The sequence below is a fragment of the Columba livia genome, chromosome 1 (assembly GCF_036013475.1).
Source record: "Columba livia isolate bColLiv1 breed racing homer chromosome 1, bColLiv1.pat.W.v2, whole genome shotgun sequence".
NCBI classification, from domain to species: domain Eukaryota; kingdom Metazoa; phylum Chordata; class Aves; order Columbiformes; family Columbidae; genus Columba; species Columba livia.
The window spans coordinates 75,074,225-75,098,168 of record NC_088602.1 but is presented as its reverse complement, the minus strand read 5'-3'; the positions used below and the strand labels follow the sequence as shown (position 1 = coordinate 75,098,168).

The 23,944-nt window shown below is 38.0% G+C and overlaps 1 protein-coding gene across 2 annotated transcripts in view; it reads left to right on the top strand.

Moving 5' to 3' along the window:
* The first annotated feature begins 21,957 nt into the window (after nucleotides 1–21,957).
* The window catches only part of LOC102094985 (uncharacterized), a 421,561-nt gene continuing 419,574 nt past the window's right edge, over nucleotides 21,958–23,944 (top strand). For both annotated transcript variants that reach the window (XM_065049948.1, XM_065049949.1), the window contains exon 1: nucleotides 21,958–22,092. The gene's annotated coding sequence lies outside the window, so the exon portion shown is untranslated. The remainder of the gene's footprint in view (nucleotides 22,093–23,944) is intronic.

Here is a 23,944-nt window from a genome sequence, read left to right as displayed (position 1 = left end):
TCTGACCCAAACTTCTTTTTTTGAGTCTGTATTCTACCACTTCTTGTTTACAAAATAGTTGGTGAAAACTCACATAGATTTCAATACCCACAGTTACGTGTGGTCTACGTTATAACCAGCCTTAATTGGCATCTTTTAAAGGGCAGAAATCATATTACCAAAAAATAAACAAAACTAAAAGAAAACAAGAGCATATTGAGACTCATTTTCTGGCTGCTTTTTTAACATTTAAAATGTGCTTGATTTCCTGTCACAGCTCTTGTTACTTCTGCCTACCTCTTGTGACAGTGTTTTAGACTGACTTCCCACAGGAGCTTACAAATCAAGCAGGTTAATGTCTTCATTAAAACTGAATAACAGTTTACTTTGGGAAAAAACATATTAAATATTTCAGGATATTGAACACCAAACTACTATTAAGCTTTAACTAATGCATTTACTTTGCTGACACTTGCTCTCCGATGGGACATGTAGCTCAAGTTAATGTCAGTAGAAGTGATGTTTAAGACTTCATGAGAAAGTGTTTCCAACCCCTTCTAGACAATTTTACTCTAATTCTATCACTCTGTACTTGAGAAAAAGTTTTAAATAAGTTATTTCAGCAACTTGCCATCCTTATTTTGGAAATGTACTGGGTATAAATGTCTCCTTTAGAGTTTTAAATAATCCTTTCTGTGTCCTAGATATATGTGGTACACAGTGTAAAGAAAGTGACAGTCTGCTGGCCTCTGGACATATGAAGAATGTCCTTAGCATACTTTGCCTTTGGGATGAAAATACAAGGATTGTCACAAACAGAAGAGGCTGGGTTTCTGTCACCCATGACTGCGAACGTGCCTTAAGGTGTGACTGATTTAGTGGATCAGCAGAACAGAAATGGAGGCATGTGGCCAGTCGGTCAAGGTTTCTCAGCTGGCAAATGGTGGTATTCTGCGTGGGTTGCTGCTCCTGCAAAACTGTGTGCTCATGTCTTTCTCACTCTCTGAGAATCCATTTGCAATGATGCCATGTGGGACACAGGGGCATCCCATCAGTAATAGGAATGGGGTTTGTTTGGGTTTCTTTTGTTTGTGTTGCACTGCAAATTCTGTTGGTGTAATTTGCTTTATCAGCTCTTCTTTTTTTTTCTTTTTTTTTTTAATCTCTTCATTTGGCAATCCTATGGTTTACTTATCTATTATCAGAGCCATGTCAGACTGTGATGCGTCATTCTTTCTGGGTCCAACAGCAGCAGCAGCAGCCCAGTACATGATGCAATCAAACAACATTCCTCCACTGGCAGATTTAGACCAATCCCTTTGAAGTTTGTTAATTTATCCAAAATCAAAGCCAGTTTCAGCCCTATGCTGTAATAATACTGATATTTTGTTATAACCTTTTTCATCATGGGTCTGTGATAGTCCTGGAACTCTTCTGACATCTCTTTAAACTCTGTGAACAGGTGATCTGTGAGTAAATCTCCCTGAGGAGTTAAAAACTTTCTTGAATTATTTACATCTGCTGTAGGAATTCTGGCTTGTATCGCATAGTGGGTTGGTTGCATAGATGGTACAAATTGGATGATGCAGAAAGAAACAGAGAATGTGCTTAGCACATAAAGATATGCATTAGTTGTGTGAATATATTTAATATATTTAATAAAAAATAACTCCTCCTGTAATGCTGCTGGCTTTAGCTGAGTTAACTTGAGGAAAAAAATTGCCCGCAAAAGTTAGGTTCTTAGTTATAGCCACAAAAGTGATGGTTGAAAGAGATGAATGGCTTAGAGCAGGGGTGTCAAACTCATTTTCACCAGGGGCCACATCAGCCTCGCGGTTTCCTTCAAAGGGCCGAATGTAATTTAGGACTGTATAAATGTAACTACTCCTACATTAAATGTATTAAATGTTAAATGTATTAAAGTTAAATGTAACTACTCCTACATTTATGCTGTCCTAAATTTATTTATACAGTCCTAAAATTACATTTGGCCCTTTGAAGGAAACCACGAGGTTGATGTAGCACCCGGTGAAAATGAGTTTGACACCCCTCTGCTTAGAAAATAATTTATGCAATAGGACAAAAGTAAAAAGCTGTGTTTAACTATTAGTGGGTATCTGATAGACTTCATCTCTCAGTGGTGGTGTTCTGGAATATAATGAGCCCTATCCCCATCTATTTTGGCAAACTTGGTAAGTCATGGTAGAGCAGTAGGTAATTAATGAGTGTACACGGAATATTAATTCTTTTTTATCTTTACTCATGATCACACTGCATTTAAGATGAGTAGAGTAGAAAAAATAATTGTCAGTTTTATTTGAATAATTCTGTGGGGAACTCCACTTTTTGAATAAGCAAATACAGATCAATATTTCCTTGAATTCACTTGTCATGCACATTTATTCACTATATTGTCATTCTTGCCCTTTAAGTGGTTCCACATGTCACATTTTTGAGAATTTTACATTTGTCATTTGAAAATAAAAATTGTCTGGCCTAGTCCTGACTTGCATGATAAATAAGATAAAACCTTGTATTTTTTTAACGTAGTGGCTGAGTACTTGTACTCTTGTGGTGCAAATGCATACTCAGGTTCATTATTTGTTTTCTGAACAGCCTCATGGACCTTTGTGTAGGCTTTGCTTTTTGTTCCGGTAAAGTGTAACACTTCAGTCGAAGAATGTAGACTTAGGTGGTACAGGCTGGCCTCAAGTGACATTACCAGAAACTGGAGGTTGAGATGAAGAGGGTTAGTAATCCCCCTTTGCAATGAATGGGTCATCACCCTGGTGCCACATGGGAGACATTTACCCCATCTTGCTGTCCTGCACATGTTCTGTGGATGCCCTTCTCTTGGGCTGGTAATCTGGCACTTTTTATCAATGCAGTGCTGCTCCTGGAGAGCACGATAACCTGGGTTTTGGGGAAATAGTTTACATTAATACTCTCCAGATTCCAAATTAGTGTTTAAGTTATTTGCATGTATATATTCTAACAGAAACTAGAAGTCCCAGATGAGATCAGTTCTCCATGCACTAGTGCGGGGTACTTAACCTACTGTAAAACAGAGGCACTGTTTAAGGATGCTTGTAGTTAAATAGGTGGGGGAAACAAAATATTAGAATTCCCACTATAGTGGTTGCAGACCAAGACACAGAAAGATTTAGTGACATGATCGGGATAATCCAGGGAAAGGAAAGAGAGGTTTTCAGAGGCAACTAACTCCCACTAAAGCAAGCATGGGAGTGATGTGCCAACCTGCCATTTGTGCCTTTGAAAATTTCCCCAGGGAGTCTATTGTAGAGCCAAGCATTGAACTCTGATCTTCAATCCCCTACCAGACAACCGTTCCTTTCTGCTTTAAGTATTTTTAATTGAAAAATACCATCTGAACAGTGTCTGTAAAGAATTACTTTTCCTCAGAACCTCCCAAAGAAAAGCAAAATGATGTGCTGCAGCAATAAATTAACCAGTGATCAAAATCAAAACCACAGTCTTGTTATGAAAACCAGAACTGGTGCGTAAATACTGTGAATTTCTGACACCACTGAAAAAATCTGCTGTGGTAAATGTTAATACTGTTAGAACTAAAGATTTTTGGTTTAATTATTAAACTACTCAAATCTCTTCTAAACAGACTTTACATGCAAAAGCAACAAATTGTTTAAGAAAACAGGCAGAAGTTCACCTCTTGCTTTACTGCAGGCACTATTTATATCTGTGTTGGTGTTTGTTTCAGTGAAGAGAATAAAACTGAAGCCTTCATGACCCTATCTTACTCTCCCCAAACAGCAGTAGAGTTTTTATAGAGTTGTATGTATGTTAACTCACATATTCTCATCACATCATGAGGAGGTGGACTCTCTTCCCATTTTGCAGTTTGGGAAACAGTGGCAGAACTCAAGGTTATACAAGTCCGGAGAAATTTTTAGAGTCAGATTACGCTGCTGGAGTGACCCATGTTCAGGCCACTCCAACACGTCCCCTAATAATATTTTACAAGCCTCAGCCATCTGTGTGTGATGAGATCAGAAGTAAGGAAGTCTGTAGTTGCCAAGAAAATTTTAGCTTGCAGAATTGTACAACTACAAAGAAATCCTACAGCGTCAACAAAGGAAGCTCAGAGAAATATTCACACTGAGAGCTCTTTTGGACTATTTTAATTGGAGACTATTTGCTTTTGTAAAATGTTAAGGGTTCATTCTTCCTTTTACCCACTTTATTGTTACTGACAGTGTTGTAAGCTTTGCATACATGATTAGTAGTCTCCAAAATGGCCAATCCTATATTTTGCAAAAGCAAGAATATACTATTTCTGCTGCACCTCTCTGTGCACTTGTAGGGGTAGCCAACCTTTTTGACTTGGCTGAATCCCAATCAATGTCTCACCTTCCTTCCCTTGACAGACAAGCTCGGAAGTAACCCAAACAAGACCCCTCCCCCCCCAAGAATTCTGTCCTCTTCGGACCCACAGAGTTCTTGCCATGTGGGGACCTCAGAGGTATGATGGGCTTATTACTTACATCTTCCTGCTTTTGTTTTAAGAAGTACCTCACAAAAACAAATAAATACAAAGGACAGGCTTTTCAAAAGCTCTCAGCGTCAGTCTAGCTCTTCTCCCTTTGAAGACAACTGGGACTTGAGTGGACTTGAGATGAAATTAAGCCAATACTAAGCATTTTCAACACTTCCAGTCATAGCCTCTCCCCAGAGAATTTATCATCCTAGAGAAAGGATTGATTAACACTGAAGTTGACCAATGGATTTGAATCTTTAGCTCTCAAGAACAGCTCTGATTTTGGAACAGAAAGTCTCTTGAGTTTTTGTTTTGGTCACGATGGGTTAAGTTCTATTAGAATTTCTCCCCGTTTGTTTTATTAGAAAATGGTATTTATTTGACTGTGGTATGCTACCTAAAATTGTTATAATTTGATTCTTTATTTCCATAAACATTACTGTGTTTATTTTGGAAGGGTGGTAACTTAAGAAAAAAAAAAAAAGACAAATTAAGCTTAAAAATATATTGGTTATCTCCCATATCTAATTTTCTCTTGTAATCAGTGTATATAATTTTCCTATAGCACCAATTTAAACAAAAAAAAAAAAAGGGAGAGGGAAGAGGGAAGAGAGACATTAGAATCTATTTTCAGGATGGCATATCAGACCACACGCACTTATGGGGTAGAGTAGATTTGTTATTTTGGGCGGTACTGTGGAACTTATGAGAAGCTTTCTTTTTTTATACAAAGTTAGTTCAGAGTAGATTAAAGTTTATTTCAAACTCAGCATATTTGACCTCAAGCATCATAAGAGTCATGTAGAATTGGCTCATGCTATTAAATTCCTACAGTGAACTCCATAATAATGATTAATTTCTTTCATAAACTCTCTTCATAATTAATACAGGTTTCATTGTGGGCACTGCTATTCTCATATTGATTATCTCTACAGTTTAGATTGGACTCATAAAACGATGTCTTTGTTTACTCTAATGACCAGACATTTATTTTATTTGGATAACTCTCATCATTTGCAAACTGAACTGGGGATACTGCTACCATAGAAATTACAAATATTTCAGAGCTCTTTCATGCAAGAGCAGGGATAATTTTTGGGCACCTGAGATTAATAATACTTTGGTGTTCTCTGATGCCTCTCTTCTGAGAATCTGAGTTCTTTATGAACATCAATTAATTAAGCTTTAAGACACCCTCCTGAAATAGGGAAACATTAGTAGCCTCTTGCACTGATGGATAAACTCAGATTTAGACATGTTGACTGACCTGGTCAAAGGCACCTGCCAAGTTATCATGAATATAATCCAGATTTGTTGATTACCAATCTCACTCTTCAGTCGTGAGGAGTTTCTTCTTTACTGGCATGATAACTTTCTATGTGGCATAGTTCCTTTTGATAAAATGTGGTTTTTAAAAAGTTATAATGCTTAGAAATGCTTTATCTGCTCACATGAGTATGGACCTTTCTTGTCGCTTGTTTCTTCTAAAAAATAATTTCATTTAATTTCCAGGGTTCTCTTATAAGCTGCAGTAAACTTTTAAGGCTCTAATAATCTCTTTTGGAGAAAAGAAAAAAAAAAAAGATAAGTTCACATTTCTGACAGACTTCAAAAGAAGCAGCTTTAGTGAGAAAAGCAGAACATAATGAATGATGAGACTGAGGTTTGAGTGTATTGAAGGAAAAGAGCCACAAACCAGCTTCTGTACACTTTAAACAATGTTATGCAACAGGTGAACCTTCTTCTTGGTCAGTCCTGTGTATAAACAACACAAATCCACCTTATTACGATATTAAAAAAACCCCCTTCTCCTATAGCTCCAGTCCTGAGAGCTCAAGAATGGGGACAGTATATTTTGTTTCGTTCAGTTGCTCAGACACTGAAGGATCCCATGGGAGCTGCTGAGCTCTCCTTGTTTTATTAAGTTCAGAGGGTGCTGGGGGAAGTTGCAGTGACTGGCAGCAGGCAATCCTAGAAAACCTTGGAGACAAACAGGAATTCCATTTTTTTGAGCTGCATTCAGCCATCCTGTTGTTGTCAAACCTCCAAATAGGGAGGGGGAGATGTGGATGTCATAAGTGGCACGTATAACCTTACTAATACTTGCAGTACAACATCCCCCATGCCTGAGGACAGTAAGTGCAACTGAGGACATAGTGGAGTTTACAAGAGTACCTCACATGTTGAGATGCTTTATAGTTCCCCCCTGTGAATAGCCTAGTGAAAACCATATGTGAAATATAAATATACTGGGACTTAAAAATGGAGCTGCATTCCAGCCTTTTAAGTTAATTTTGTAACATGCTGCATCTGAGGGTTTAATGTGTGTTGTATCCAATGCTAGCTGAATAGTGCAGGGCCTAATAAATGTGGTATGTACTGGAGACACTAAAGTGTCTTCTGGAAGATGCAAAAGCAGAACAAGATGATGGTGGAATTATCACATTTTAGTGAAAGAACAAATCCAGTTTGAACCAACTGGCTGCTTGCTTCCTTTGGTCTGAAGGCAACAATGAACTCCTGTTGTCATGCTGAGTCAGTTGGCAGTGACTCACTTTATCGGTCTCAAAATTGTCCGGCATTTCATTAGAACTGGATTACGCAATGGGTTGTTCCCTTTTCCCCTTTTTTCCCAATACACTTGTAATATTAATAGGTACATAAATCATCTGATGTTAACATGTTTCCTCATTAACTTTTACTTTTTTTAATTATAAGATTAGTAATGATACAACTTCCCAAAGAGGGAAATACAGTAATCCCAAATCTGACTTGAAATTCTAAGGCACAAACTTTCTTAGTTATGCACTTCTCTCAGTTAAAAATAAGTTGAAGCCTTTTGTTACTTTCCACAGGATATTGGCATAGCTAACATATGCTCACAATTGTTCAGCTGAGGTATGCGTTCTCTGTTGGGTGTGGAGAGAAAATTTGTATGTGGAAGCAGCAGCCAAGGTATCGGAGCTGAATTTTTCTCCCTAGCATGACTTTTTTGGTTATTTCTGTAAAGGCCACTCAAATGTAGTATTTTATCCACTGAAACAGTGCACATGTGTGATGCAATTTATTTTATGGGCATATTTATTCCTTAAACACAAAAAGACACATTATCTAAAATGTGAAGTGTGTGATTCTGTAATTAATAAATAAGGACACGCTCATGGTCTCTGTAGTCTGTGAAAAAACTTAGGTCTATGAGGCTTTATATCTAACTCTGCATAATAGTGCCCTTCACCAGATTCTTTTATTTTAGCACCTACGTTCTAACACAGTTTCAAAGTGATATGAATAAACTAAAAATGTGTAAAAAGTGATGCTGAGTTGGCTGGACAGCAATGCATCTGTTCTAAAATCCAGCATTTCTAAGTTCAAACATCTTGTCTGCCTTAATTTAACATCTGTATTTTCCACCTGCATTATTAAATTAATTGTGTTCAATAAAATCCATTTTGCATTACATATTTAGGGCAAAAATATGGATCTTCAGTTCTTAATCTTAGAAGACTTGATATGTTTGGAATATGTTCCGTGCCTGTCCCAATCTTGACATCCTATCCTGGGTTTCATCTTGTCTGTCTGTGTTTGGAATCAGTCCTGGTGGCAATGAAATGGAAAGCTTCCAAGCATCTTTGAATAATTTTTAATTTTTTTTCTTCAGTGGTTCTAGTTCTTTGTTGTTAATTAGATCAAACCACATTTCCACTGAGGCTGTAGCAGTAGTGTCATCAACCTGTAATCTGTTAAATCCCTCTGAAACCTTCTTCAACTGCTTTTGTAAATTTAGTACCTCTCTGTAAAGTTCCTTGCAGAGTAAAGTGTGCTATTTTTTGATCAAAGTTCTTCTTGTTCTCAGTGCAAATTTTGAGACACTTGTTGAAGCAAACGTAAAGGCACGTGTTCCCAAGAGCAACACTAAGTGTCTCTGGGAACCAGGGACATCAGTCTTCCTTTTTCATTCAAGTCAGCCAGGCTGCTGGTGATAGCAGAGTGATTTTTGTCTCTAATCTGTACAGTACAGTTTTGGGAAAATTTGGTTTCTACTTCTTCACTCAGTGTGGCTGAAATATAGCACCGAGTAGCCATGTATCAGAAGCAGAATAAAGTTTTAAACATTCTTGTTTCAATTTTGGTTTCGTTGTCTAACCAGATAGTAAAGATATCTTTCTGGTGTTTTATTTCATTGTTTTAGGATGGTATCTTCAGTAACATTGCAGCAATATTTGTGGTTTTCATTTTGGTACAGAATTAATAGCAGCATACAAGGACATACATTTCATTGTCTGTATGCTTGTGGCCATTAGGAGGTCATTTGTCATGTTCATGTAGCCAGCCTGCACTGATGTCACTGTTCAATGCTGTTACTTTTTCTTTTATTTTTCCCCGTTTCTTGACGTGGAGATTCTTGCATTGGACAGCTGAATTTACAAGTCTCTAAAATAAATGTTTCAATCATTGCTATCAATTGCTCATTTTGTGTTCCATTGAAGGCAATATCATTAAGATAAAATAAGGTTGCATCTGTCTTGTTAAGCAGAGCTTTTCTTTATAGCATAATCAACTAATAAGCTTATTTCTGAGTCTTCAAGGCACAAAGGTGTCTAATGTCGAAGAGCATCTAGGAGGTTTGGAACACAGATTTAAATTGTCATTGCAGCCACATTTAATAATGATAATGATAGCACTAAAAACATCTCACTTTCAGGATCATCAAACTCATCAGAGTTCTGCTTCAGTAGTTTCACTTAAAGAACATCTCATCTTGAAGGGTCTGCAGAAATGAATTGTCTGCACTTTTTGAAATGGATGTGAATTCATCCTAACTTTTTCTTGAACAATTTCTGACAATGCCTACACTGTACTGTTCAAGAATTATCTTGGATTTTGTATTACTTTGGTATATGCATACACTTGTTTCCTGTTGCTTTCTTCAACTTCTCTTTAAGTCAAATATATTAGTATTCTTCTGTGTGTTAACCATTAAGCTCTAGTTTGTAACAGTGATATGTTTAGTATTAACAGTAGAGCAAGAAACCTGATGTCTGGATTTAAGTTAGGATTGAAAACCTTAGTGAGATACCTAGCTTTCATTAGACCCTTGCTTATAGAATACTCAGACTACGTAGTGGCAGTTTTTAGATCCTAAAAATATTGTAAACTCATTTTCAAAACTTGTTCCATTTATTACTTTCTTTTTAGCATCTGATGACAAATGATTCCATCAGCTAGCAGCATCTCTTTAATCAGGCCCTGAAAGCATTGCTTATTCTCCGTGTAAGTAGGTAGGCAAAAGTGTAAATTTTTTGCTGTCTTTTACGAGGGACAGAAATCTTTGTACTCTTGTCACTTCCCTTTTCAGTTTTAGAGTGTTTAAATTTTTTTTCAGCTGCAGATTGAAATGAGAGCCTATTTTTTTTTAAGGATTGCATGTTCCTATTCTTTGTTATTTTCATATTATTGTTTCTAAGTGGCAAATCCTGAATAGTCAGCACTAATAGAAAAATGCCACTGGATAGTTCCGTATCTGACATTGTAAATGTAGGTGTTGTGACTCATGGACTCTTGGCCAAACTAGATATAAGCAACAGAAGCAAAATGTAATAACATCTCCCTTGGGACCATTGTGAAGGGCTGAGGACAGTTACACTGTAACTTGTGTTACAGCAGAAGCAGACCTGTCATCTTGGGCCAAATGTATTTCTGCTTGTAAAGCCACCTGTAGATTTCTCTGTTGGGCCTCTGTCTCATCAGTCACATACATGTGAGTTTTGCTTTGATGTTTAAAGAGGAGGGTGTGAGGAACACCTCTCTAAAAGACAGTGTTCCTCAGATGGTTTCAGTTGCTGAAAAGACAGAAATATGCTCGTTTACCAGTGCTATACAATTCATGCTGCTTTTGTTCGTATTTGTCACTGGCATATTTAGTGTTCCTCTATAGTTTATTGCCTTTTTTTTTTTTTCAATCTCTCTTGTGTCCGAAAAATAGTATGCATGTATGTGGGTACACATACTGCTTTTAAGAGCGAGAAGGATTTATCAGGTACTTCAGGATGTCCCAAGCAGCCTTCTGTGGGTTGAGAGCCTGGCCACAGTGGGAGAACGTGTGGGATGGTAACTCTGTGGGATGGTTTGCTCTTCATCCACCAAGTACTTCCTTGTCCCCATGGGGAATGCCTCAGGTCCAGAGCTTCTCTCAGAAATTGCCAAGGCTTGATCTAGTCCTGACTGCACATGAGACAGCTGAGTACTGAAAGGCCAAGTTCACAGGAGGGAGTAGGAGTATGAAGGTACACTTAGAGGAGCAGGGTTAAAGCTTGAAGCAACCAGGGGGTTTACTGTAGCTTTTTTCATTACGTGCCATAATCAACAGCTCTTCCCAGACATATGCAGTTACCTATGATAAGCCTAAAGACTGCAGCTATAGGAAATTCTTTTTTAGCCACAGCAGAATTGGCTAGGAGCTTTTTGGAGCTGAAGAGACTTCAGTTCAAACTCAAGTCCACGAAGATAGAGGTGCTTAGGGCTACTCCTAAAACACTGGGGTGCTTCCTAGGCATTTAATTGTGACAAAGGAGTAATTCAAGTTACCATGTATTACTTCCAGCCTCATGGTTTGCCTTTGCCGCAATTTTCAACATGCTTCCTAGTCTTTAATCTACACATCTTTCAGCTGTTAGAAGACAAATTGGAATTTTTTTCACTCTTCTTTTACTCTTGTAGGGAGCTTTTTTTTACACTCCTTGAGGGGAATGAGATAACTTTATGCACTTTTCCTTTATTTTATTCCCCGTTTTGCCTGTCTGTTCCTTGATGGCTTTCATTCTTTGATCAATTCCATCAATTTTAATTGGAATTTTTTCTCCCATCTTCTCTTGTGATAAAAAGATATTTTCACGTAATCTGTTTCTTTGGGCCCAACGGTGACAGGGCTGTCTTTGGGAATTCGGACATCTATTTTCCATTAAAATGAATGGAATACACTGTTAGTATCTTGTAGGGATTTGAACACCTTTGAGCTATTGTGAGGCAAATATTCTTGTTCCTCTGAAAGAGAGCTCTTGCCGTAGATAGAGATGGGCAATCTTGAGCTTTGAGACTTGTGGATAGTGCTGAGAGCCCGTAAGTCAACTTTTTGGTTTCATTTGTCTTGCACATAACTTTTCTTTTCTCGGAGGATTGGCCTGTAAAGTAATCTCAAAGAACTTCCAACACGATTAAGTACCTAACACCAAAAACTCCTAGAAATTGTTATGTTGTGGCTTCTCCAGAAAATGATATAATTTCTGTCTATATTTTGAGAGAGGTATCAGACTGAGCTGACTTTTAGCAGTATAGTAAACTGGTGCTTTATTTCCCTGGTGATTGACTTCTTGTGCTCAAAAACTACAGCTTTAATTTAGGAGGTAAAAAGCTTGTAGCCTGCTTGACTCTGAGTTTCTAATTAAAGATTGCACTAGATGTGAGATGACACTTGGTTATTTGCAGTCAGTCTCCTAATAGAAGAAGTCTTGGATGTTTGAAGTGGTGTTGACTCTGAAGACTTTTGACATTCATTTAAATGTTAAAACAGTTTACTGGTTTACTGTTTGTGGTTTTGTTGTTTTGTTTTTGCTTTTATTTATTTTTATTTTATTTTATTTTATTTTAAGAAATAAGGCAGGAAAAGAGATAATCCTGTTATGGAGACCTTGAGCATTGTTCTCCCATTTTGATACCTTGAACCTAGAGTAGGATTTAGATTGAAACAACAGTTTGGGAGAGTAATGCCCCATAAATTATTTTCATTATAACCCTGTGACTACCTTTTTCATACCTATTTTTAAACTGTGAATGATTATCAGCACTAGATGCATCCATGAGTTGGATGTGGTGCCTGAACAGCCAGTCCCAGCTCTTGTGACTGAGCACTGTACCTAGCAGCCATTAACAGGGCACTCCCAATTTCATCCCGTAAGACAATATCTGATAATCCCCAGTGAATTTTTATGGTGTATTACAGTTTTACTATATGTATCCTGAGGAATTCCAGATTGAAACTCGGTTTTACTTAGTTGGATGGATGCATGACATATAGCTTGATATTTATGTGAGATTTCTATCAGACATGATTTTTGTCTCTTGCTTGGTGCCTGGCCCACAAATGATCTACTAAAGCTAGTTGAGACTTTCATTTAGCTGTAGTGGTAGTACCTTTGTTTCTGAAACAGAAAGCTTTAAGGTATACTGTCAATTATGATTCTACCATCTGTGATGTTATCACAGTGTGGTAAAAACAAATGTTGAGTTATTCCAAGACCACAACAGAGAGTACTTAAAGTCATATTTGTATCCTGATTCTTACCGATATTTTGTTGGCCTCAGGACAACTCAATAAATGGAACAGCAGGACAGCAAAGTATCAGTTAATATAAAGTTATCTTTATTTTAACTTCTGTTTATTTTGTGGTTCTTGTTGCTCTTGTTGCATGCTATCAAATGGTTTCACGATGTGACCTCTGATTTTGAAGCAAAACACATTAAATGTTAGTTAGTACCGATTAGTGCAATATTATAATTGATTCTTTATTTACTCAAAAATCAGGAAATTAAAGTTCCCCTGACAAACTTGATTATGCCTAATTGCACAGATATTACAAAGGGGATATCTTATTACATAATCACAGATGATCTTGGTAGCAATACCAAATATTACAGTCCTAGCTAATAATTGAAAAGAAAGTTATAGAAAAGGAGCCCTTTAACCATAAAATAATATCTAACTTGAACTTGTTACAAAACCTGACTGAAGAGTAGCATTGAAGTTGGTGCACTTCGTTTCCATTGTATCATTTTGAAAGTATTATGCCACCTTGTTCCGTATGTTCTAGTTCTGTAATGAAAGACCCTTTTGTTCAAATACAGGTAAAAAAAATAATTGTTTGTGTGTAGGATACCCAAGCTCATTTTTGTAACCAGTAACCTCACCAGATCTTCCAATTTTTGATAGGTCTGATTGAAATAAAGGCTCTTGTCTCTGTTCTTGTGTAAAATAAGTCCTGAGGCTTAATTTTCAGCTAATACAACTTTTTGCTTTTAATTTCTTTGGCTTTAAATAATAATAAACTCTTTCATATTTTCTTTTAAAAATGAATTTAAATTAATATTTCAGGAAAAGAAATGCACCTCTAAATGTGTCCTTTAAAACAGCTGAGCAAACTGTGTTCAGATTATCCAAAAATATTCTCCTTTAGGCTAAAACAAAAGGACTAATTTGAACCAGTCTTGCTTGGTTTTTCTAACCTTATATAAAGTAAAAAACCATTCAGACCAGGACATTCCTTTTCTTTATTACATCTAGTACATCTAGCTTTTTATTCTTCAGAAACATCTCTGACTAAAAGTCTCAGAGATGATGAATCCTGTTCACCAACACACAAAAATAATCTCCCTGGGGTTGTCTATGGACAATCAAGGTTTGTGAAAATGAAAACCTTTATGTTTAATTTTGGTGGTGCTAGTGCTTGTAAAATGGTTGCATCCTTAGTAGTGTTTCCTGTGGATTTGATACAGAGATCAGCAGTTTTTTTCTTGGAGTGAGCTTTTCAGACTAACCAGGATAAACCTTTGTTTGATGTTTTACTCATTTCCATACTCCATGGTCTCTGTAATATTTAGTTTACCCCAAACAGAATCAGGCACTTTTATATACTCTCAGGTCAGAGACAGTTGGACTAAACACACCCAGGTCCCTGTGCCTGATATTTTCTGTTAGCTGGCTGTGGGATTTTAAGGGTATATATTCAGAAACACTAAGCATGGGGACTTAGTAGGAATTTGGGCCATCTGAATCTGGGTCCTAGGGTGAAATTTTGTGCTGAGCTGCTTTAAAGTATCATACAAGCCACACAGTTCTGAGAAAAAGTCCAGCCTTCTCAGTAACTTACAACTCCAGCCTACCTGGTAAATGCATTGGTTTCTCCTTGCCTAGAATACATGGAGAAAAATCTTATACAGAAACTTTCACAGAGTGCCTATATTTGAGGAAAATATTCCTACATCAGCTGAAGAGATTTCATGGTGAAGTACTAGATGAGTAATGACACTTAGTGTTGCTCCTTTCAAATATTACAGCCTTATTGTACATAGTGTGATTTGTGTGTGTGTGTTAGTCATATAGGCTTAGATTTAAGAAAATAAAAAAATAAATTTATGGTTTTTGTAAATGTATAGAAAAGCTTAAAATGTACTTGGGAGATAACAGAGATAAAAAAATCCCTGGTCTTTAAGACAATCATGTAACTTTTAGAGCCTAGTCAAGATTTTTTGGATGTTTGAAGTTTCAGTACTGTTTGTATCTTTTCTGTAGAGGTGGTTTTTGCCCACTTCACATATAGTCAATCAAATAAAAGTTAAAGTATGGAGTTTCTGTCTTTGTACATCTGATACACTTAAATTGCATTTTTGTTTCTATTTTTTCCAGAAGGGGCTATTCATTTGGGGGGGCAATCCTCTCAGATATGATACTCTAAACTAGAAGATAATTACCCGTTGAAAGAGTAGCATATTTGAAAATGCTGACATAAATATTTTCCAGGTAGAATGGATTCATGCTTATAAGCTTGTGAAAATATTCAGTTGCATTCAAAGGGTAAAATAACAGCTTCCAAAATATTGCTAGTGATGCCTCTCGCTTTTTTTCCCCACCTAGATCAGATCTTCATTCATGATCAACTTAGTGCATCTCAACTAATATGAAAATCACTAGAGTTGCAGAAGTTTGTTTTGGTTTGTTGTGGATTTTTTTTCTACTATTTAAAGCGGGTAAAATTAAAGTGATGGCCACCTAGAGCTTCAGCTTTTTCACTGTGGTTTATATCATAACCGTGTGTAATTATTATGACAGCAATCAAATCCTCCTGCATGCTCCCTAACTTTCTGTGACAAAAATAGAAATCTTTGACAGTCATCCTAGTTATCTGCTACAAGAGAGTGATGGATGTGCATCCTGACTTGTTTGTTACTGTAGCTTCTTTCAGATGGCAAAACTACTTTTTACAATTTGTTGTTCAGTTTAGGATGGATTCAGTATGGATTTCCATAAGTGAATCATCTCATCAAAATTCTAGTCCTTAAATGTTGACCGAACTGCAACATGACTCTTTATAACCAAATCATAGGTAACCTTTGGGAACAGTATAGTTATATAATAGTGGGTGCACCACACAATGCAGTAGGCTATGTAACAAGATCCGATTCCATTGTAACTCCACAGCTTGGGCGAGGGCCTTGCACATTAGCTCAACAGCTAAATTGGTCACAAATGGCCTGCCGATGCAAATAAAGGTAATATCCTATCACTCTCTAAGGGGAGAGGATGAACACATACATAGCCGAGACCACATACATAACTGCAAGTTGTTAGGTGTTAAATAATTACAACACAATCTGCACATTCAAGACAGAGCTAACACATGAACATCCCGAGTGTCTGTACATTTATGTGTAATGAGGAGATGGGGATAAAGCATGTGGGAGTCTGAGGACTTTTTATGTACTTTTGGTTTGTGAAATGGAAAACGGTATGTTGGTATGATATTGGTCTTCTGGAGTGTTCTATGAGGACTCTCAGTCCCTGTAGGTGGTGATGGACACACACCTGTGTTGATGGGTATAAAAGTAAAGGGATTGGCTTTGTTGGGACAAAATTTATTATATTGCATAGATCTCACTGTTACAATTTACTGATGCTACAGCAATATTTAGCCAATGCAATACTAGAGTAATGCAGTACTGTTGTATCTGACATGGGATTTTTATGCAGTGGAAGCACCATTTTGCAGCCTTTGTGCAAAGTGGCTTAAGGGCTTTGTGCACACAGTCATTGTGCAAAGTGTTCCTTTACCAAAGCGCTGGTAGTGTCATTCTGAAAGAAAGTAGGCATTTATGGTACTTGATACATATTACTTGCAGACAGATTTTCACAAATCCATTGAAACTGTTGGAGACATATCAGTTTTACATCTGATCTATTATTCAGGACATTCTGGGATGGAAAAAAGAACAACAAGCAACATTAGAAAAGCCAGTTCTGGTTCAGCAAGTGCGCTTCAGTCTTGCCAATCAATTGGGCTGTCTGAGAGCCTGATCCATAGAGGCAGCATAGCCTGAACTTCTTATCAGGAAAGCCTGACATCCCAATCTTACTTCTGTTCTCTCCAGAGCATTTAACTCTTTCCATTTAGTTTTTACTATTTGTAAAATGGGAATGACAGTAGCTTTTGGCCAAAGGAAGTTGTGAGATTTGATTTGTTAATAGTATTTGCAACTGAACTATGGAATAACAGATCAAAGTTATGAAATTAAAGGAAAGTATTACTTATTTGGAGGTCTGGCGCTAAGTAATGACTGCTGAGATGGGAGAACAATTGAGATTCTTTGCATATTGAAAGACACCAGAACTGCGCTGTATTTCTCTTTTTCAGTCCTCAGCATCTTCACCACTAAATCTGCAGGGATAAAGAGCTTTTGTGTGGTTCCATGTTTTTGTTGACCCCTGCTGATGTAAATCAAACATACTGTCCTCCTGTTATCTTCAGGTTTAGAAAACCTATTTTTAATCACTTCATACAGGTATCTAATTTGAATCAGCCTGCCACACTGCAGGACTCTTGTGCTTTTTTAATTGGCATCTTTCTCATTACATTTGAACAAAGTTGCAGGGACACTGCAGGACACCAGTAGAGACATCCGAATCACCAGTCCTGTTGGGCTGGCAACATGATGGTGTGATATACCAGGGGAGTCTAGGAGATCTGCGTATGTGCTGAAGGGGACTAAGTGGAAGCAATCAAGTTCAGACATGTTGCTGTGAGCATTTCTAGGTCCTGCCTATACCAGAGAGAGAATTGCGACAGAAATTTGCCTGGGATTTTTTAACACCAGTATAGTGTTAAACCAGCCTGGTTTCTAAGAGCAGTTCCTGGGATTCTAGTAAAGCAGAGTTCCGTGAAGGCATTGATGGAACTGTTGCAGGGCAGGTATGTGGAATACATCAAAACCAGTATGTTAACCCACCACAAGGATGGGCAGGATACCCAACCAGTTTATGGAATCAGTCCCACTTGCATGTCTTCAGAATTTGAAAAGTAGCCCTTAGATAACTGCTAAGAGGCCATCTGGTTTGTTTTTTTTTTTTTCAAAGGAAGTAGCTTTTAGCCTCAGGTATGGTTATATGATGCTATGACTCCAAGTTATATCTAAACTCAGCATGTTGATGCACTTGGCAATACAAAGAAGAGAGACCAGAGCAGTATAGAATATGTTATTTGGCACCAAAGCACCTTACTTCCCTCTCAGTCTGTCATCCAGAATCTCGTCATTTGCAGCAGAATTTCACAGTTCTGGTGGGCAGTTTGATTTTTCCCATGTCTCTTTTACTACTGAAGATCAGTGTGTTCTTAGGGCTCTGCATCTCCCTGGGAGAACTGTAGATGTGGCCTCTGCTGAGCCAAGCACCAGAACTTACCACCTACTATAGTGCTAATGTTTTTTTCGCTCTTTTCAAGGCTCTGCTAGAGGGGTTAGGGCTCCTTTGCCTCCCTAATGGCAGTGTCTAGCGATTAACTCTGAACTAAGAAGACAAGTTTACAGGAAAAGAAAAATAGGAGTATCATCTACTGGGTAGATCAGCATTGCCTGTTCTCGCATTCAGGATGGATAATGCAGCTTTTTACTGAGGTGTCTGAGACCCTCTGTTCCAGCTTCTTTCTCATGGGGTGAGCCCATGTGTGGCATAACCAAAATTTGGTGTCTCTGCCATGGGAGAGGTACATTCCCGGGCACGTGGCAGGATTTTCCTTGGCTGTCCTGCTGCATGGCCAAGCGTAGGCCAGCCGTGTGACAGCCATGTAGGCCCTCACCATCACATGGCAGGTGCATGTCTAGTCCTGTGACTGGGCTGAAAGCTGTCAGCAGTTACATGCCCTCTTTCCTCTTCCTGCAAGTGAACCAAGTACATAGCCCTCGACCTGCTCACGTAATGGAGAGGAGGAATTCCAGGCCCACAGGAATGCAGCGTGATGGAGAGCCGCCTCTCGTCAAGCATTTTGAATCAAGCACACAGGAAAACAATTTTATGTTGGCGAAACATTCAATCAGGATTCTCTGGTCAATTGCACCACTCAGGATTTTTTTACGCTCTTTTTGTATGGTTTAGGTAGACTGAATGATTTATAAGACAACAGAGAATCAGACCATTGATGGTTTAGATCCATTTCGAAAGACTTGCAGACGAGGAACCAGTTATGCAGATGACATCTTTTGGGGTTTTCATTCAGGTCAGATATTCCAATTTTATAAAGATTACAGCTAATTGGATTAATTTCTGATTGAGGGCCAAAACTAGCTTAAGTTGGAATCTACTTTGTATTTGCTTTCAAACAATCTTGAGGTTTGAAAGTGCTTGGTTTAATTCTGCAGTTCTGCATGTACACAAACCCCATGCAACTTTGGAAGGGGTGGCTTTGTGTTCCAGTTTGGGTCTAGTTCTAAGCATTGACATAACTGGACGGAACTGGGCTCAGTTCTAATGTACTTACTGAGATTCAGGCTTCCTCAAAATATGAGCAAATTTGGCCTGTGATCCTAGTTCAGATACATATATGATATTCCAGGAAGTAAGGATCTAGATGCCTCCCAACATACAGTTTTTGGATCTGGATCAATTGCAAATCTGAACATTTTTCAACCTTAACTGTTTCTGACTTAGTACTTGGATTTCAACCTGAATGTCTGTTAAATTTGAAGGGTTCAAGTCTGTATTTTATCCAAACTTGGTACATTTTGAATCTCTTCAGATTTGTATGTATCAGGCAGGTGGGACTGAGGAATGAATGTTATTTTGGGGTCAAATGTTCCAGACAACTATGAACTTATTACATCTGATATCCTCATTTTGGTGTAGATCTAGTTTTTAAACTTTAAATTAAAAGACTATTCCTATTATTAGAATTTAATAGTAGTATATAAAATCTTGTGGTTTTCGTCAACTGGCTCTATTACACGTCCCCTTGATAAGGTATATTTTTCCCATCATATTCTCTGTCATAAAGCTCTGAAAGATGCCAGGCTGAGATATGAAGACAAAGTACTTCATATATTTATGGTACCATCTGCTCATGGAACTACAGTTGAGTCCATTTTACAGGTGGAAAACCTGAGGCTGGGCATGGTCAGTTGGTACATAACCAGCCAGATTGAGTTACCAGTTAGAAGCAAAGTCTCCAAATGTGCTTTCTGCTTTCCTGACCTTACATACCCTTCAATAAGGTGAATATGGTCATAAAGTCCAGAGAAGCGAATATGTAATATGGCTACATTTTTGCAATATATATTTGGAGTAACTTGTAGAGCTGTCTCTACATATGCCAGGTGTGTATGCAGCTAAATATTACAGGAGTTGAACTGAGTCACCTAATAGAGCTTTTTGCTCTTTATATTTAACCGTAAGGTAAGAAAGGCTGTGTTTTGATGAAAACATCAGTGAAAATTAACCTTTTGAAAAAGAAAAAAAAAAATTAATCCTTCTGTATTTAACATACATCTGGATGAAAACAGAATGTTTACAAGTAAAATACGAAAATTTGGAGCAGCTACCAGTGAACAAAACAAATCAAATTCACCAGTCACCAGGCTGGTTAAAACTATAAAGGCTGTGTATCATGAATATCCAGCCAGCCTGAGGGTACAAATCCATGAGTCTAGGGAGTTTACCTGTCTCTTTTAGTCACCAGGCTATCCCTTTTCCATCACTGCAAGTTAGGCATATGTTGCCTAATAATAAATGGCAATAATAAAAATGTTTTGGGAAGCAGGGTGTTGTAATAGAGCTTTAGATCAAAAGTGAGTTTCATTTTACTTAATTTTAGCCAACTATGAGCTAGCTGCTGCGCCTAATCTAGTTGTGTAGGCTCTGTTCTCAGTGGAGAGAGAGAGAGAAAGCTGGGATGCATGGCTTTTGGGAGGTGCTTGTCTGCCCACTGACAATAGAGGGAGCCTCCACTACTGGCTTAGGTGGGACACTTTTAGGTGGGTATGAGTTAATCCATGCAAATTGTGTGTTAAGCATCAGGAGAGATTGGGTTCTTGTCTGTTTCCCCACTGCTTTTCAGCATAACCTTGGGAATGTCACTTAACCTTTTAAAATTTTTTTCTTGGACCCAGTTTCTCCATCTAAAAATACCCTGCAGATAAAGTTCTTGGAGAAGCTGTGTCCAAAGATGCAATACTGTTACCAGATCTTGCTTTCCTGCTTGTGCTACTTTCACATGCCTGTAGTTGTCATTAAAATCAACAAAATGTTTGTGATAGCATAAGTTTACATGTGATGAGAAGCAGGGCTGAGTAAAAATTATTTTAGAAGCAGCATATATTGTCTTCAAATATGACAGAATATTGCTAAAGTAAAAATCTAGTAACTGATTACCTGTATTGATTTTCCCATCTTTGCCTTCCCTTTACACCTTCCCTTGAGCCCCCTCCCCCAGCCGAAAAATATAGGGAGTGGGGAGAACGTTCTTCAAATTAAACCTGTATTTTAAATAACCTTGGCCTGTTTGCAACTGGGAAGATGTGGGGTGGATTTTTTTGTTTGTTAGGTTTTTTTCTTTTTTCTTTTTTCTTTTTTTTCCCCTTACTTGAGAGATTTATTTCTGTCCTTGTAACACCATGTACTATATGCATTGCACCTGTTCAGACATAAGCACAGCACATTATTATAGCTGTAGGGGTAGAAGCTTCCCAATATATATTTTTGAAAGGAGGGAATGCTGGGGAGAAGAGCCCTCTCTTTTCAATTGTTTACCGAGCAGTCTCTTATGAAGACTTCTTCCTCATCCAGATCAATTTTCCCTGCTCCCCTATTGTCTGGGGAAACCTATCTTCAGGAGCGCCTTTCTTGAAAGATCTCATGACTTTAAAATCATCAGTGGGCTTTGTGTAGCATGCCTGTCAAAAGAGATATGTTTACACCTTCCCTGCATGTGTTAAAGCTATAAGGTTACGGAGCAGAATGGCTGATACGTTTCAGCGCTTCACGCTAATATGCACCAAAAAAAAAAAAAAAAAAAAAATTATGATAATTACGTGGACTGTCTGAAACAATGCATTCCAACATCCTGTAACATAAATAAGAAAGGTGGAGCCAGCCGGCACGAAAAACTGTTTATTTGCCAGCGATCCCGCTCAGCACCCGTCTACCTTTTCTCGGCTGCCTCAGCCTGGCGGTATTGAACCTGTTGCTGCATTAGCCGAGTTGTATTTTGCTGGAGAGGGGAAGGAGGGTTGTCTGCTGTCTGGTAGGAGGGCTTTGTCTGTGCGCCTTTCTCTCCCTCTCTCTCTCCCTGCCTGTCTCTCGCACTCTCGCTGGCTCTCGCTCGCTCTCTCTCGCTCGCTCTCCCTTTCCCGTCTCTGTGGTTTGTAAGGTAGGTTGCAGTGTGTGTATATACACAACATCAAGAGCAGGAAAATGGACTCATTAGGGAGGCAGGCAGTCATTACCACTCACACTGTACTTCCAGGGAGACAGCGACTATGAGGAGACAAACTGAGGACTGGGGAACAAGGTAGGCCAGTCAACTTTTATAAAAAATAAAAGAATAAAGCCTCTACTCTCCTTAAACCACCGGCACTTCTTTATTTCCCTCCTCCCTCCCCCCCCCGCCTTGATTTTTAATTTAGAGATGTAAGTTTGCCAGACCTATTTGCTAGCTTAAAATTCGGAACATCTATAGAAGGCCTTACCCTCTACAAATGTTTTTTTCCCCTTCTACTTATTTAAGGGTGTGCCCCCTTATGATTCACTTTAATTACTTTTTTTTTTTTTAATTACAAAGGAAACAAATACGTTTGTTTTCCAACAGTAGTTCCAAGTGAATCAATATCTTTCACTCTTTTAAAACAGCCCTCTCCCTGTGTTTGTGGGTCGCTCTGCTTTTTCTTTTCTGTTTATGCAGTTCCATCTGTCCGTCCATATATCATGTTCTCCTTATTTACTGCTAAATGGGGTTTTATTAGTATTTGCCAATGACTTTTAACTGTAATGCCGGTGACCAGGGTTAACGGTGACTCTCGTTCTTTGTTTTATATATATATGCACACTGTAAGTTTAAAGTCCATGCTTGGCATACAGTAAATGAAAGCAGGTTCCACTCCTCCTGACAGGATTTTTATTCGGAGATTTTGCTGTTTGTCTGTTTTGGTGTGGGGGCGGATGGGGTTAATTTTGGTTATTGTACATGTACTTTTTCCTCCTGGATATTTTTAACGTCTATCTTTCACTATTAGTGTTTTTCCAGTTTCCTTTACTGGGAAGAAAGGAGATGTATATTCCAACTTTTATGTTGCTGATCTAATGTAACATTATGGAGGCATCGCTGAGTTAATAGGAATTCAAACTTTCTCAGAGGGAGTTTGTATCCTTGGCTGCCCCCCACCCTCCCACTTTATGCATGGTTATGCTTGTGTTTCCGTGTGTACTGCCGGCAAAGGGAGGGGGGAAGGGAATAGATATTTTTTACAGTGGTGGCAAATTATGAAATCTATCGAGCCATTTTGTCCAGAAATAGTAACTATTTATTTACCATTTTTAATTCCACAAATATGCTGCTTATTTGTAATTTCAACATTGAAGCTTTTCTCTGATTTTTTTTTTTCCTGTTTTTTTTTTTTTTTTTTTCTTTTTCTGGGGAGGGATTTGTGATGCATTTCATAGCCCATTTAACATTGTCGAGTTTTTGGAGCCCAGATTTATCATGGGTTCTAAAGACTGCTTAAATTCATCCATTTGAAATGGTTTTTTATCTGAGCTTCTGTCATTTCTGTTAGAGACTCGAACTACTACTCTGCTGGTAACAAAAAAAAGAAAAGAAAGAAAAGAAATATTGGAAGTGAGTTACATAAAATGTTCTGGAGAATCCTAAGTAATTATATAAAATGGACGCTGATCAGTGGAGGTCTCTCAACAATAACAAACGCCTTTTTTAATAGAAAATTATTTATTTAATAGCAAGAGGCGGACTTCTTAAAAACATGCATTAGGCCTTCCTCTTAGCACAAAGAAGTCCATAATGCAATATTCCCAACCCACCTGGGACTGCCTAGGAGGTTCTCCAAAACCTTCAAATCCTTTGAAATGTTTCTTAAAAATCCATTATTTTACAGCCAGGGAGAACTTTTACTGCCAGCAGGGTTTTTTTGCTGTTGTTTGGGGCTTATTTTTCAGCTGTCCTTTAACTTACGACTCCCCAGTTTCGACAGAAGTGCCTCCTCGCTGAACAAATTAAGTTAATTGAAATCCAAAGCAGCAAATCTATTCACTGGCACTTCAGCTACAGAAACTACTTGCTCCATTTTATTAGCAGCTTTATTTCCAGAACCTGAGCAAAACTTTTTGAGGTTTTATATATCGGTGTGCCA